Consider the following 17,029-nt stretch of genomic DNA (forward strand, 5'->3'; position numbering starts at 1 on the left):
AATCTCCAAATTGGGAGATTCAAATCTTTTTCATACTAAATTCTTTTAGGTGTGCTAATATTTTATTCATTTCGAATGTGTTCCATTGAAAGAGTACAGTTTATGTGTGGAGGTAGATGTGGTTCCTTAAAAGATAAAAACAAGAACTTTTATTGTTCCTTCTAATGTATTCTACTTGAGGAACTAGCTTCACATTTAATGTTACTTAGATTGAGATGACTAATATTCTGTTATAAGGATTGTTCTTTTCTCATATGTGTGTAATTTATTATACTTAACATGTGTTGCATAATATGAATTATAATAGAGAAAGATGATCTGAGAGGATTCATATAATCAGATCCTACTTGTTTGAAACTATGACACAATAGTAATAGTTGAGGTAGTATCGTATTTTAATTGCAATCTCTATGTATTGCCACATGTATCAAAGTGTGGATGACTTAAGATACAAAAATTAAAATATCAAAATGCATTGACTTAAATCTTAGTGTTTCTTTCTTGAATATTTCTTAAGGAAGTTGAGATACATTGAACCCTAATTGTATTGTTGAGATTTGTCCTATTAAACTTTCAAGTTTCAAAAAAATCACATGGGTTTCTAGCTTTTGAGCTAGGACTATGCTCTCAAAAACTCAATGGTTAATGTTTGTGGAACTTTCCAACCTTGTTTAAAGTAATGTTGTTTCTTTTACTAATAATGAATAGTGTTGTTGGGGCTTTAAATCTATTTCTTATAAAGAAGGACAGAAAATGGTGAATTTTATCAATTTAAATATGAACACGGTGAGAGAAAGAGTGATGATCCTGGCAATGTTATGTCTATGGGAAAGAAGAGCCATTCCAATTACTTTTTCTTTTTTCTATTTCATAGTTAATTAGTCTCACACTAGACTACACTTATGAAATTCTGTTCGTATGTTGTAGTACTTAGTGTCTCTCACTATGAACTATTTTAGTAAGATTTTAATTTAAATAATTCTTATTCTTCATTATTTTCCCATTCTTTGTCCTCAATGAATTATAGTCCTTTGTTTCATATGATATACTGATCTTTTGTCCCGTTTTATAAGAAAGCATCTAATGTATTTTTTTCACTTTTTAATATTCTACTGCGAACACGATATTGTGAAATCACATTCGCAATACAATCTCTTGAGTCCAAGTACAATGGTAGGAAAAGATCTATCTGAGGGATACAATTAGTTAAAAATGAGTCTATGTGAATCTTTTATGTATTCGGATATTTAATATGCCAGTAGAAAATTGTAGGTAATATGGATGGAAAAATAATATCTTTGGAGAATGCTCAAGTTTATTATAGGAAACTTAAGACAACTTGAGATTATTACAATCATCAACTACATAACTATTATACTAATCAAAATAGAAAACAAAAAGTCTTGCACAAATAACTAAATACATGTATCACAATTTACTAGATACATGTACAACAAAATTCTAAAGAAACTTTTTCAAAAACTAAGAGACAATTTCGGAAGACTAAACATTGATGCATTAATTCCAACATTCCCCCTTAACAGATTTGCTTAATAACTCCAACGCGTTCTGGAAGATATCAAACTTTTTCTCTAGGAAGTTCTTTGGTGAAGATGTCAGCAAGTTATTCTCCTGACTGACAATAATGCAACTGAAATCATGTCATCTAACAAGATTCACTCATTTTATAAGCCTGCATCATATCTTATTTGAAACTTTGCATCATTTTTACATCATTTCCTGTAGAGAGCAAGTCATCCACATAGAGACAAACAATGATAATGCTGCCACATTCTTTCTTCACATACAAAGTGGCTTCACTTTTACTCTTCAGAAAATTATTTTTTAGAAAGAATGTATCAATTACATTGTAATAGGCTCTTGGAGCTCGTTTCAGCCCGTAAACTGATTTTTTTAGCCTTTACACCTTTTCTTCTCTCCCTTGAACAAAAAATCCTTGAGGTTGCTCAAAAAAAATCTCTTCATCAAGTTTTCCATTTAGAAATGTTGATTTAACATCAAGTTGAAATATCTTCCATTTCTTTTATGCAGCAATAATAATTACAGTTCTAATTGTCTAAATACGATCAACTGGAGAGAAAGTTACATAAAATCGAATACCTGGTTTTTGCGTGACACCTCTAGCAACCAACATTGTTTTATGCTTTTGAATATCTCCTTCCTGATTGAGTTTGATTTTGTAAATCCATTTTAAATATTCAAGTTCTCTTTATCTAAGTATAACCACAAGCATCCAAGTATTATTTTTTTCGATCATTCGAATTTCTTCGTCCATTGCTTTCTTCGAAACATCATGCTTTATTGCTTCTTCATAATTTTTGACTTTTTTCACATCACTATATCCAAGAAAGATACATTTTTGACTTTTTTCATCAAATTTTGTTCTTTTCTCTTCTGGGACATGAGCAAAACAAATACACCCAAAAATTTTAAAATTAATTATAGAAGGTTTAATTCTACCTCAAGCTTCACCTTGTGTCTTGTCCTTTAGTGTCATTTTTGGACACCTGTTTAGGATGTGAACAACTATATGCACTGCTTCTGCCCAAAAATATTTTGGTAGCCCTTTCTCATTAATCATAGTTCTGGCCATTTCAACAATTGTTCTATTTATTCTTTCAGATACATTATTTTGTTGAGGACTATACCCTGTTGTATGTTGTTTTTGAATGCATTCATTTTGGAAATATTCTTCAAATTCTCGACTTGTGTACTCACCAACTTGATCACTGCGAATGGTTTTGATGCTGCAACCTTTTTGCTTCTCAACAAGGGCTTTAAATTTCTTTCAAGACTTTACTTTCAAGAAATAATTCCAAGTCATTCTCAAGAAATCATCAATAAAGATTAGAAAATACTTTTGACTTCCAAGAGATAGAGTTTTTATTGGTCCACAAATGTCGGTATGAATTAGTTCCAAAAGTACACTTCCTCTCCAAAACACCCCTTTTGGAAAAGACTTCTTGTGTTGCTTCCCCAATGTACAAATTTCACATGTATCCACCTCAGTATGCATCTCACAAAGGCCTTGCACCATGTCCTTTTGCCTGAGAAGCTTTAAACCATGAAAATTCAAGTGATAAAATTTTTTGTGCCAAATCCATGAATCATCTACAATTTCATTTTTAATGCATTGTAATGACATTGCAAAGGGAAGTTTTCTTTTTTCATCTTCACTTCAACAATGACTTTATTTGGCTCAATTTTATTATGAATCATGCAATAATTATCTCTAAACACAAGAGAATAACCATTTTCCATGAGTTTACCAATACTAAGAAAATTTTTTTCCAAGTCAAGAACATGATGAATATGCTTACCGCTTCCTTTCATGTTGATCAAAATAGTACCTTTACCTTTCGCATCAAATAAGGCTTCATTTCCAATCTTCACTTTAGTAGTGTATTTTCATCTCGAGTCATGTGATTATAACAACCACTATCGACATATCAATCATTGTTTTTTGTTGAAGCATCAAATTTAAAAGCAAAGAAACAGTTTTCTTCCCTTTCTTCCTCCTATTTTTCACAAAAAATTGCTTCCTAACATTTCTTGTGCAATCCCTTTCAACGTGGCCAACAAAAGTTACATTGGGGGTTGCCTTTGTGCCAATATTTTTCTGCATAGTGATTAGTATTTTTGTAAACATTATAAAAAAGAATAGTGTTTTCCTCAACTTTTTCTTCAACCTTTTTGGAAGAACCACATCATCCTGCTTCTTTTTTGGCTTGTGATTTTTCTTCTTAAGATGTTTTGAGAAATTTAAGAATCTCATTTGTTGTAGACTGGAAAGTCATCTCTTTGGATTGATCTTCACAAAAAAAATTCGCTTTTCCTATGCACGAAATGATCCAACTAGCTCGTTCATGGAAAGCGTAGAAAGATCTTTCGTCTCCTTAGTGATAACAAAGAAGTAATCATACTTTTCTATGACACTAAATAGAATATTTTCCACAACTTGTTGGTCAGAAATTGTATCACTATGTTTTTTCATTTCATTAACAATATTCATGACTTTTGTGCAATATTGATCAATCTTTTCAGATTCTATCATCTTTAAATTTTGAAACTCTCTTCGAAGATTTTGAATATTTATAGTGCGTGCCTTTTTATCACCATATACCTCAGTTTCCAGAAAATCCCAATATTCCTTTGCAGTCTCACAAGAAGCAATTTTTGCAAAATATGCTCTTGAGACTCCCATTTGGATTTTGCTTAATGCTTTTGCATTTTGACAATACTTAGCCTCAACAAATTTCCTCTTTGATGCTGTAAGATCACCATCGTTGCCTGGCTCCTCAAATCCATTTACTACAATAGTCCACAAACCATCAACTTCCAAATACGTTCTCATTCTTATCTTCCAGTATTCAAGATCAGTTCAATAAAAAATTTTAGTTAGAACAACAGAATAAGCAGCACCTTAATTTGATTTGGATGCCATATTTTTCCTTCACCTAACTCCTGATTAAGAACGAAAATCTTCTCTGATACCAATTTGTAGGAAATATGGAAGAAAAAATAAAATCTTTAGAGAATGCTAAAATTTATTATAGGCTACTTAAGGTCACTTGAGATGACTACAATCATAAACTACATCACTATTTATACTACTCAAAATATAAAACAAAATATCTTGCACAAATAACTAAATACATGTATCACAATTTACTAGATACATATACTAAAAAATTCTGAAGAGACTTCTTGAAAAACTAAGAAACAATTTCAGAAGACTAAACACTAATGCATTAATTCCAACAAAAATTGACCAATTTTGTTGGAATTGACGCATAAGTGTTGTTTATATTCACATTTTTATCACACATATACCTTTATCAGAACTTACACATTCTTCTCAGTTGTGTAAACCTCAGTATGATCAACATACTAATGTCTTCAATAGAAATTGAAATTTTCCTTAACTTGATATTGGATTACTTAGTATTGCATGACTAGCATCACCGTTCGGGGTATGGAGGCGCTATTATAGTCCAAGATCCTTCAGTTACAAAGGAACCTTGCTTGGACCGCATGAATCCAAAGCTTATGTAAAATACAACACATAAAAGAAACTTATTATTATTTAATAATATTTTTCCTATAATAATGTATTTTGCTGCGTAACCTATAAAATATAATTTGATTTTCACTATAACATTGTCAATGTATTTTACGATTTTGATAAGATCCATTTTCAACCTAGTTTTGCATTATTCACATACTTGAAAAACTTCTGGCCGTCTATGTCACCTAATGAATTTGTAGTTGTAAAAAGTTTGATCTTCAAATTGCACAAACATGGCAAAAGTTTACGTTACTTATCTATGTTGCTCGAATTCTTCAAAGAAAATATCATTGGATGTGTATTGAATTCTCCAAAATCGTAATACCGTATATTTAAATAAGGTTATATATTTCATTAGTTTATGAATAAAGGAATTACATAAGCTATTTTCTTTAAACGAAAAATATGGGTTGGGCTAAAACCCTTAAGCAGACACGCTGCAACTTTCAGCGTTAAAAAAAGAGAGAAGAAAAACAAATTGTTTCTATTTCGAGCGAAGGCCCATGAAAGAGAAGAAAGAATGGAAGGGTGAGGGAGAAGAAGGAAAAAGAGACTTATTTGAAAGTAATTTTTAATTAGATGATATGCTAGATGTCCACAAATGTATTTTAGGACCGATAATATAGTTAACATATATTGTTGGTCAATGGATAAGCTTTATATATAGAACTTACATTTTTATTTTAGGATTAGAGTTGGAATGTCTTACTCCTCTTGCATCACAACCAAATGAAATGTTCAATTATTTCATTCCCAACTTATTAGACTTCTTATGTTTTTTTTGGGAAACTATGCACTTGGAGCATCTATAAGTATAAAACATTGGACCATTAGAGTATGCTGATACACAATTTAAACTTAAAAGCACAAACAGTAAGGAGGTTCTCTCATGTACGAATCGTCAATAATAGTATTATGCATTTTCTCTTGACTCTCGTGTAACAAATTTCGCTTAGCACTTTTTGTATGTCAAATGATAATTTGTATCTGTGCATGAGAAAAAATATGTCTGATGATTCTAATAATCGACCGAACAATGTTTAACCCAACATAGAAAAGGGTTTACATTTAAACATATGTCGTCATTTTTTGTCAATTTTTAAATTTTGTTCTTTTACTTTGATTTTATATTTGTTTGTTTTTTAAAAGAGAATTTTCATGCATTTTAAGGTTGCACAACAGAGACCAATGGTATCCTGAAGCAAGTTTATCTCTATTGAATGATTTGGATGATTATTATTATCTTCATTTTTGATATTGTAGCTAAACTTACTGAAATGCATATCTTGCTTTTTGATATTTTAAAACTAGGAAAAGAACTTGGTTGATCTAGAGTTCTAATTTAACTGACCCACCAGTCTTGATTTATGTTACACTACTACATGTTGCGATAAATTATGAGGATTTTTTCGGAGATCATCTACAGGACATCAATTAAGTGGAAATGTTGCAAATTATTATGCATTGAAATTTTGTGAATAGGCATATATGATAGTTTCTTAAAAGATACTATACATTTCAAACTAATCAATTTGAATAATAAATCTTTTTTAGGCTATTATTCATTGACGATTCGAAACAAAGTTTCAATTGTAGCTTAACTAGGTCATCGTTAATACTAATACATATTGTGCAGTTTGAATGAGACGCAACAGTTAAAATAATGTTGGAGTTGTATTCTGTCAGCAATTTATATTGTTTGTTTGATTTTTTCTTATCAATCAAAAAGCTTAAGTTTCTTATTTTAGTTAAACTTTTGACAAACAAGAAAGGGCTATTGACGTTCCTCTATATAAGAGGCACTTTTATAGTATCTTTGTAATTATAAATTTGCTTTTGTTACTACTTTGTCATAAAAATAATTAACCTCAAATATCTAATAATTATTGAAATTTATCAAAATTTTCAGTAAGAAATTTGTATGCATGGGTGGCATTAATCTAGTATATAAATAAGTGACAATAACCAGGCTGTCAACTGTACTATTTTTCCTTTTTGGATGATTTTTTCATTTTAATTTGTTTGTCTTTTTTTTTTAATTTCTTAAATATCTAAAATATATACTATAAATCATGAAAATCATTAACTTAAAGTACTTGTAAAACACATTTCAAAATTCGATTGATTCATAAAATTAATATATCTATGTAAATAAAATGTGATAAAAGAAGTAACATCGTATTATATAATTTGAAAACTACCTAGAAGGTATTGAAAATCTCAATAATTAACAACATTTGATTGACTCTTGAATTTTATTTGTGCTACATACATTGGGATAAGTAAAGTAACATACATTATAAAAGTTTTACATAAAAAGTTCTATAAATTATAAATATCAATGAAGTAACATGTACTCCTAATATTTAATTTGGAAACGATGTAGAAAATATTGTAAATCTCAATTATTAATAACATTTGATTGTCTCCTTAATTCTATATGTGAGACAAGGGAAGCAATATAGATTATTTCAAAAATACGTAAAAATACTATAAATTACAAAATATAAACTTGAATAAGTAGACCCTTGTGGTTATATTATAATTTAAAACTGATATAAAATGGGATCAAAATACAATAATACTAAATAAGAAATGGAAATCAAATACCGTTGAGAAATATACAGTAGAGAATATTCTTTTATCTAATTTGTTGTGTATTTTCTAAGGGTAAAGATCATCCTTTTATAGGATATTTAAATCATCCTTTTACAATATTTGATAATACGTTACAATAATATTTAATTAATTCAATAAAATGTATACATTACGTTAGAATAGGTTAAAAAAAACATTCACACAATTAAGGGAATTTGTAACACTCCTCCTTGGATGTTTATAGATAATGTGTCTCTTTAAAACCTTACTAGGAAAAACCCTTAGGAAAAAAGCCTAGAAAAGGAAAACGAGTACACACATCTTGTAATACGCTTTGAGTGCTGCCTCATTAAAAATCTTACCAGGAAAACCTAATTGGAAAAAATCATGGCTAAGGGAAAAAGAATACAACGCGTATTTGATCCCCCTGATGAAAAACATATTTGATATCTTGGAGATGACGCATCCCAATCTTATGTCTTAGCTTCTCAAATGTTGATGTTGGCAATAAGTTAGTGAATAAATCTGCAAGATTATCACTCCAACGAATCAGTTGAAATTTATCGCACCATTTTGTTGAAGATCATGTGTGAAAAAGAACTTAGGTGAAATATGTGTTGAGTCATTGATTTCAACCATACACACTCTCGACTGGCTTCATGAGTGACTATTATCTCAGCGTGATTTGATGAAGGAGAAACTTTTGTTTGTTTCATCGAACGCAACGATACAATTGTACCTCCATAGGTGAATAAATAGCCTGTCCGAGATCAGAATATATGCGGATAAGACAAATATCCTGCATATGCATTATTGATCAATTTTGACTTGGATGCATTAGAATATATAAATACCATATCAATTGTTCCTTGAAGATATATGTATATATGCTTAACACCCTTTCCAATGTCTTCTTGTTTGACAGGAGCTGAATCTTGCTAATAAACATACTGCGAAACTAATATTTGGTCGGGCTTGTTGGCAAGGTACATTAGTGCCCCAATAGCACTGAGATATGGTGTTTCATCACCAAGAACCTCTTCATCACATTCTTGAGGTAAGAATGGCTCTATATTTATATAAAGAGATCGCACAACTATCGGACTACTCAATGTTTGTGATTTACCCATGTAAAATCTTTTTAAAACCTTTTCAATATATGTGATTGATGGATAAATATTCCATTTATCAAATGTTCAATGTGCAGGCTAATACAAATTTTTGTCTTACCAAGATCTTTCATTTAAAAATATTTCTTCAAACACTCAACGACTTTTGAAATCTCTTATGGAGTTCCAATAATGTTCAATTTAACAACATAAACATATATTATTACAAATTCATATTAAACCTTCATGTAAAAATACAAGGACAAATAGAGTCATTCTTTTGCCCTTCTTTTAGGAAATATTTGTTAGGACGATTATACTACATTCGTCCTGATTGTTTTAATCCATATAAGAATTTATGAAGCTTTATTAAACAACTTTCTTTTGAATTTTTATATGCTTCAGAAACTTTGAGTGCATCGAGAATTTTCATAAAAATATTATCGTCTAGTGAGACACATAAATAAGATGTGACAACGTCCATTAGATGTATTTCAAGCTCTTCATGAACTGTCATATTTATCAAATACGGCAAGGCCATGTTATTCAATTTGAAGCCTAATCCAAGAAGATATGAACAAAGTGACTGGCCTAAAAGTATTTGCATCTTCCACAGGAGAATACTTCTCCTCATAATCAATGTCAGCCTCTGTGAAAATCTTTGTGGCATGCTTTATAGCTTACGATATTAGCACATTCATTGCATTTTCGCACAAAAACTCATTTATTCCCCACAAGCTTGACACCATTAGTTCTTCGGACTATTTTTCCAAAAACTTCACGTTTTTCAAGTAAAGCCAATTTTGTTTGAATTGCTTCCTTTCTTTTTGGCCATTCATTTCTCTGTCTAAATTCGTTGATGGATCTTGCTTCCACATTCTCATGTTGTTGCATTATTTCAACTGCAGTATTATAGGGAATAATATTATCCACCATAATATTATTTTGATTCAACCCTTTTCTCGTCTTTTGTCTTTGTCATGCCCGCGCACATTGTCCTGGACCTGATTATTATTTCTTATTTCGGACATTCCATGTGCTTCAATCGCGTATGCCCCGGTATTGGATCATTTCCAACAGGACGGGCTTCGTGATTTTCACCAAAAGGTCGTTATGTTTCTCAGCAACCAGAATGCATGATATCAGTTAAGAGTATTTCCGAATTTTTATTTTACCATATTGTTGTATTAATATCATATTAGAGGCATGGAAACTAGTTAGTGTCTTTTTCAACATGTCCTCATATTTTATTGTTTTCCCGCATAATTTCAGTTGGGAAGTTATTCTAAATACAATAGAATTATACTCAATTACGGTTTTATAATCTTGAAATCGTAAGTGAATTCCCTCATAACAAGCCCTTGGTAATACCATTGCCTTGAGGTGGTCATACCTCCCTTTCAAACCTATCCACAATTCAACTTGTTCTTTCACTGTTAGGTGTTCCACCTTTCGGCTTTCATCAAGATTATGACGAAGAGAAATCATTGCTTTCGCTTTATCTTGACTTGATGTCATATTTCCTTTGATAATACTATTACAAAGACCCTTAGCATTAAGGTGAATTTCAGCATGAAGTACCATGATTATACAATAGAGAATTTTGAGAAATTGGATATTGTGTCTACGTTTTGATGGGAGAGTGAAACGACTTTCCCAATTGTGGTTGGGGATATTGTTAGGTCCTTTATTGGTGCGATCTTTGTTGATTCTATCCTTGAAAAAGATACTAAATACATTTTTAAACATAAGGCCTCTTATTGTGTGTGCATCTCCATGCTTTGGGGAGATAAATACTACATAGAAGATAAGAGATGACCCCAAAGGCACTTGATCTATCTTTATTCTCTACTGATTAATTAATTTCTATAAAAGATCTATGAGACTACCTACTGAATGATTTGATAAATGAATATTCATTTTTTTCTTCAATTTCTAACGAATTTTACCAATTAATCAACTCCGATCGAACTAAACAAACCCCAAAAAAATTATAATTAGTTGTTAGGTTAAAGGAGACAACTTGTTTGCACTAAATCTTATATATGGAAAATAAACTCAGACCACAAAATAAGTATGATGAAAGAAGAATATTTTATTAATTAATAATAGTTTGGGTACAATTATATCAATCTGTCGATTCTTCTAACTGATAATTTGCACCTTAAATGAACTTCATTTTATATCCATGTAAATAGGTTTTTGTAGATCTTTTTTTATTTATTTATTTGGTTATCAAGAAGATTCCACCCAAATTTTGATATCTTTGCAAATATTTCATGAATTTATGAAATTTTAAAGATCCCACGGTAAGGGATATATTATCCTTTATATAGTTTAAGCTAGGAGTAGTTTTTAAGAAGGCCTAATTGAAATTTGCCTCATCTAGTAGAGTCCCTCACAACTTTGATGTCTATGAATGTCGAGTTTTTGGATCTAGAATCAACAAAGATTGCACAAACAACGAACCCAATAACATCTCCTAACACATTCTGGAAGTAGTTTTTGTTGGGTATGTAGCCAGAAGATGGGAAATAGAGGGGAATAAAGGAATTTGAAAAGTTGAGAACTTTAAGAGTTGGGAACTTGATCCTCTTATGCTTTAATGAAAAGGAATTTGTCCCTCATAGGTGGTGGAAACAAAAATAGGAGAGTTTAAAGGTAAAGGCAAAAGTCAAGAAAACATCATGGAGAAAATGGAAGATGCAGATGACTTGTGTGCAATGACCTCAGAGTGAACTTAGTTGGAAATCCAAATGAGCGGTTTCTCGACTAAGGTGCCCCTAGTCATACTTGCTGTGCGAAACAAGCCTTTGCAATGTACACTCCTGCTTAGTACGATGAAGATTTGTTCATGGGAAACACAGTAACAACAAGGATTGAAGGAACTAGGAAACTAATGTTGAAAATGACATTCACCAAGGTTTTGACTTTTAACAATGTTCTGCATGTCCCTACTATTAGGAAGAATTTAGTTTGTGATGCACTACTCGTTAAGAATGGGTTTAAGTGTGTCCTAGTTAGTGATAAAACTGTAATAAGTAAAAACAACTTATTTCAGACCAGATTTTGTAGCACTATTGCTTGAAAATAAGCCTCAAACAATTAAAGCAGTTATGTGTTCGTCTGAGTAAACTTATTTGAAAGAAGCAGTTAATAGTGAGATCGAATAAATTTTAAGCAATCACAGTTGGGAATTTGTTGATCTTCCTCCAGGAAATAAACCTTTAGGATCAAAGTGGATCTTTAAACGGAAATGAAACGTGATGGGACAATTGACAAATATAAGGATATACTGGTAGTCAAAGGGTACAAACAAAAGGAAGGTCTGGACAACTTTGACACATACTTTCCACTAACAAGGATAACATCAATTAGGATTTTAATAGCACCAGCAGCAGTGCATGATCTTAAAATCCACCAAATGGATGTAAAGAAAACCTTCTTAAATTGAGAGTTGGAGGAAGAAATTTCCAATGTACAACCTGAAGAGTTTATAGTTCCTGGTAAAGAAAAGAAACTGTGCAGACTTGTGAAATCACTTTATGGACTGAAGCAAGCACCCAAACAATGACATGCTAAATTTGACCAAACAATGTTGGCAAATGGATTCAAGATTAACGAATGTGATAAATGTGTTTACATTAAAAATGTTATGAATCATAAAGTCATTGTTTATTTTTTTGTTGATGACATGTTAATAATGACTAAAGACATTGAGGATATAAATGCTACTAAGCGCATGCTGTCCAACAAGTTCGATATGAAGGACTTAGGAGTTACTGATTTGATCTTAAAGGTTTGGATTATAAAAACTCCTCAGGTACAAGCATATCTCAATATAATTATATTGAAAAGTATTGGATAAGTTCAAGTACTTGAATTTTAATGTTGTTAAAACTAACATTGATTTAAGTTGTACATTTTAAAAAAATGAAGGACTCTCAATTGGAATATGCTAGAGTGTTCGGAAGTTTGATGTATATTATGAATTGTACGCGACCATATATAACTTTTGCTATTAGTAAACTATGTCTGTTCACTACTAATCAGAATCAAACTCACTAGATGGCAATGAAACGTGTGTTGGGTTCTCTAAAATAAACACAACATTATGCTTTGCATTATCATAAATATCCTGTTGTGATTGAAGGATATAGTAATACAAATTTGATCACCTGGTGAAATGATGTAAAATCCACGCATGGTTATTTGTTCATACATTGTGGAAGAGGAGCCTCTTGGAAAATGTCGAAACAAACATGTATTGCTCGCTCCGTAATGGAAGCTGAAATTCATTGCTTTGGATAAGGCTGGTGAAGAAGTTGGATGGCTCTGGAATTTCCTAGAGGATATTCCATTCTGGCCCAAACCTGTTGGACCAATTTGCATACATTGCGATAGTCAACCAACAATAGGTAGAACAGGGAGCGTTATGTACAACGGTAAATCTCGTCATATACGACATAGACATAACACCGTAAGACAACTGCTCTCTAGTGGAATTATCACAATTGACTCTGTATAGTCAAGAGATTATGTATCCAATCTACTAACGAAAGTCCTAGTGAGAGAGGCATTTAAAAGATCATCTAAGGGAATGGGTTTACGACATCTGACAAGTCAGCATGACGGTAACTCTATCTAGCAGACTAAAGATCCCATGAACTAGATTCATGGAGAAAAACAAAGTTGTGGTTGTTGGTTCGACTTTGTCAATTAACTTAATCCATTCTCATGATGAAGACAATGTTCAGGAGCAAGGTTAAGACTTTAAGGCTTGTTAATGACATAATAAAACTTAAAGTTTTAAATGATTTTCTATGTTTGGTACATTTGACCAAATAGTGCTTCTACTAGATGACACGGCTAGCAATTACTTATGTGAGTGTGAAGTGGAAGCCGCTTCGAAGAGAATTTTATGTCAAAAGCCTATTCTCTATACACTCATGAAACCAGGAGGTTTTCATGGATGAAACCAACACAACAGTAAGAACCATAAATAGTAAAGGGTTAATTGTGTGACATATGGTTGTCTAGGTATACACTAAAGCTCAACGGTTCAAAGATATTACATCTACTGATTGATCGAGTATATCCGACATATGTTGACTACGGAAAGTCTAAGGGAAAACCTACTTATCCAGATGCAATTAATTTTGGCCTGTAAAGTAAACAATTCCTATGTTATAACCATTCCCCATCAATGAGGTGGATTGTTGGGTATGTAGCAAGAATTGATGGGAAATAGAGGGAAAGAGAGGAATTTGAAATGTTGAGAACTTGAAGAGTTAGGAATTTGAAAGGTCCTCTTATGCTATAACAAAAAGGCATTTGTCCCTCATCGGTGGTGAAAAAGAAAAATAGAAGAGTTCAAATACAGATAAACTCTTATTAATTGTTAAAAGGGTTTGAAATAGGGACCCCCTCGCTCCGTCGTTGTCGTCGCTCGCTCGTCTCAGCTTCGACTTAAGCTTTGGCTTTGGCAAATGATCGAGAGATTATTTATTCGAAAAAGATTAGTTTGATTAATTAATTAATTAATTAATTAAATGGCCAAAAATATTTTCAATTAATTAGTTGATAACAGAAGTTGAAAATTAGCCGAAATGTTTCAACTTTTTAGTTGACTAACCCGACTTGACTCAGATCCGCGCGCGACCTGTTTTTTTTTTAACTTTTTTATTTTATTTCAATTTTCCCCCATGACTGTTCTAAATGGTTGCAACTTTTAGAACATTCAGTACCTTTTGAAAGGTTGCAAACTTTCATTAATGGTCGTGCAAATTCTGAAAGGGTTGCAACCTTTTGGAACCTATTCTTCTTGGCTATAAATACCACTCATTCTTCAGAATATTTCCTTACGAATTTCATGATCTTTTTCTTCTTCTTCTGCACATATTTTTCTTCGTGTACTTTCCTACTGTGGATTGGTTCACTTACAGTAGAGTTTTTGGTATCTACTCTCTCTTGATTAAGGGCCTGTTTGGATGGGCTTAGTAAAATCAACTTTAAAAAAGTACTTTTGAAAGCGCTGAAACTTATTTTTAAAATAAGAAGTTATGCGTTTGGATCAAAGTGCTGAAGTTGCTATGCCAAACGTGAAAAGGAAAAAATAGAAGAAAGAGATGTTAGGGTTATATGGGTATTTTGGAGATTGTATAGAAATATTAAGGGCAAAAAGATAAAAATGTGGTCAACTTAAAAAAACTTATAAGCTAAAAAAAGGCACCCCTACCCCAGCTTTTAACTTTTGGCTTAAATTAAGTTTTTTTAAAACTTAAAATAAGTTATTTTGAGTATTGCCAAATAGCTAAATAAGTCAAAAACCAGCTTTCAAGTCAGTTTGACCAGCTTTTAAGCTGAGCCAAACAGGCTCTAAGATCATTTTACCCTAGGAGGTTATATTCCAAATCAAACCTTGTATACTAGAGGGGAATAATTTTACTTAAGGGCACACTCTGAGTTCAGTGGACTTGATCTTTTTCTTATTTAAAAGGTTTTTACGATTTTGGTACATTTTTTTTTACAAATTTTACTTTTTGTGAATTAAATATTTTTCATCTCTCTTAGTGGTTCTATAAATTTCAGTTACATCGTGTTTAAGAACAATTTATTAGAATCAGTAATTTTTGATTTTATAACACAGATTTGCAACATTTCAGCCTCCCATACGAACGTAGAACAAGATACGATTTTCAACAATCCTCAACAATACAGTCTTTGCAAATTTGGCGAGGCATGAAGAAGGTGCTTGTTCATTTCAGCCTTTTTCTATGGATTGAGCATATCATTCATTGTTAATAGAAGCATACATCAAATCAATAATTAGTCATGGAGTCAGTTTGAATAATTGAAATAGATATATATTGTAACAATATAATCTAGCATTGTATGTCCAAGAATTCCTAGTGTTGATATCATCGTGGAATCTCAGATAGCTTGTATGATCCTTGAGTTAGATCTTCAACAAGAAGTGAAGGATCATGCAGCTTGTAATGTAGCAGGGATTCACAGTACAAGACATAATGACTTGTTTCTCAGCAGTCACAGGAATGTGTCTTGTCATAGGTGTATCGACAAAATTACTCTTCAACAAAGTCATTTCATAAATGGTAAAGCCGCTTCTTCCCCACACGAGTTGAGGTAGGAACCTATTAGTGCATCAACCACATCAACCACTTCTTACTATATCTAATCGCTTGTCTTAGCCTACTATACATTTTTATTGAAGGCAATAGGAACTCTTAACCAAAGTAGTGAACTCGAGAATTATCATCAGTAATGATTTACATTTTAAGATTGAATGGTGCATTATAGATGAATTTTTATATTTTACGAGCACATCCAAACTTGCACAGTGTAACATTTTAAATGATTTATTTTTCTTAATTTTGAGAAAACCCTGGTGATGACTTTCATAAGTCTTAAATAACTGTATACTAACATCACATTTGAGAATAGAGTCTCCAAGTATCCCAAGTTATTCCAAATGTAACTTCTAGAGGCATTTTTTTGGTTGTCATTACTTCCAAAACCTTTACAATTGGGATACAATGTTTTTGTTTGCAGTTCAAGTTTATTCAGCATGACTGGTTCCCATATAAAATCTTAAGGTTGTAGAACGACATATAGGTATTAGGATAGATTCCAAACCTAGAGAATATTATAAATTCTAAGGTATACATGTATGGCAGTGAATCTGTTATATTAAATCCGAATAGATGCAATTTCATACATGTACACCTTAGATTAATTAGATTCTCTAGGTCAAGAATCTTTCGCCAATAACTATCTGTCTGCTAGAACCTTTGGACTTTATAGGGCAATCTAATTTTTTTTATCCCAACTGCTAAGGTTTTGAAAGTGTTGACAACAAAGAAATGCATGCAGAAGTTTCCTTTGGAAACACTTAGATAATTTGGAGACTCTTTTCTCAAATATGATATCAGTATACAGTTGTTTAAGACTTATGAAAATTGTCATGAGGTTTTTTCGGTATTAAAAAAAATAAAATAATTTTGAGTGTTGCATTGTTCAAGCTTGGATGTTCTCGTAAAATTCTGAGATTTATATGAAATGAACCATTAAATCTTAAAATGGGGATCATTCCTAGGGATAATTCTCAAGTTCAAAACTTTTTCAAAGAGTTTGCCTTCGGTAGAAATGTATAATCGGGTAATGTAGGATATTATAAGTAAGATAGTAGCTAATGTGGTGAGGCACTAATAGG

The 17,029-nt window shown here is 31.7% G+C and overlaps 1 pseudogene; it reads right to left on the reverse strand.

Annotated features, from left to right (window-relative positions):
• Window positions 1-15,680: 15,680 nt before the first annotated feature.
• On the reverse strand, window positions 15,681-16,349 carry LOC112940652 (endoribonuclease Dicer homolog 2-like; annotated as a pseudogene).
• Window positions 16,350-17,029: the final 680 nt, after the last annotated feature.

Source organism: Solanum lycopersicum, chromosome 1, assembly GCF_036512215.1.
Source record: "Solanum lycopersicum chromosome 1, SLM_r2.1".
Classification (NCBI taxonomy): domain Eukaryota; kingdom Viridiplantae; phylum Streptophyta; class Magnoliopsida; order Solanales; family Solanaceae; genus Solanum; species Solanum lycopersicum.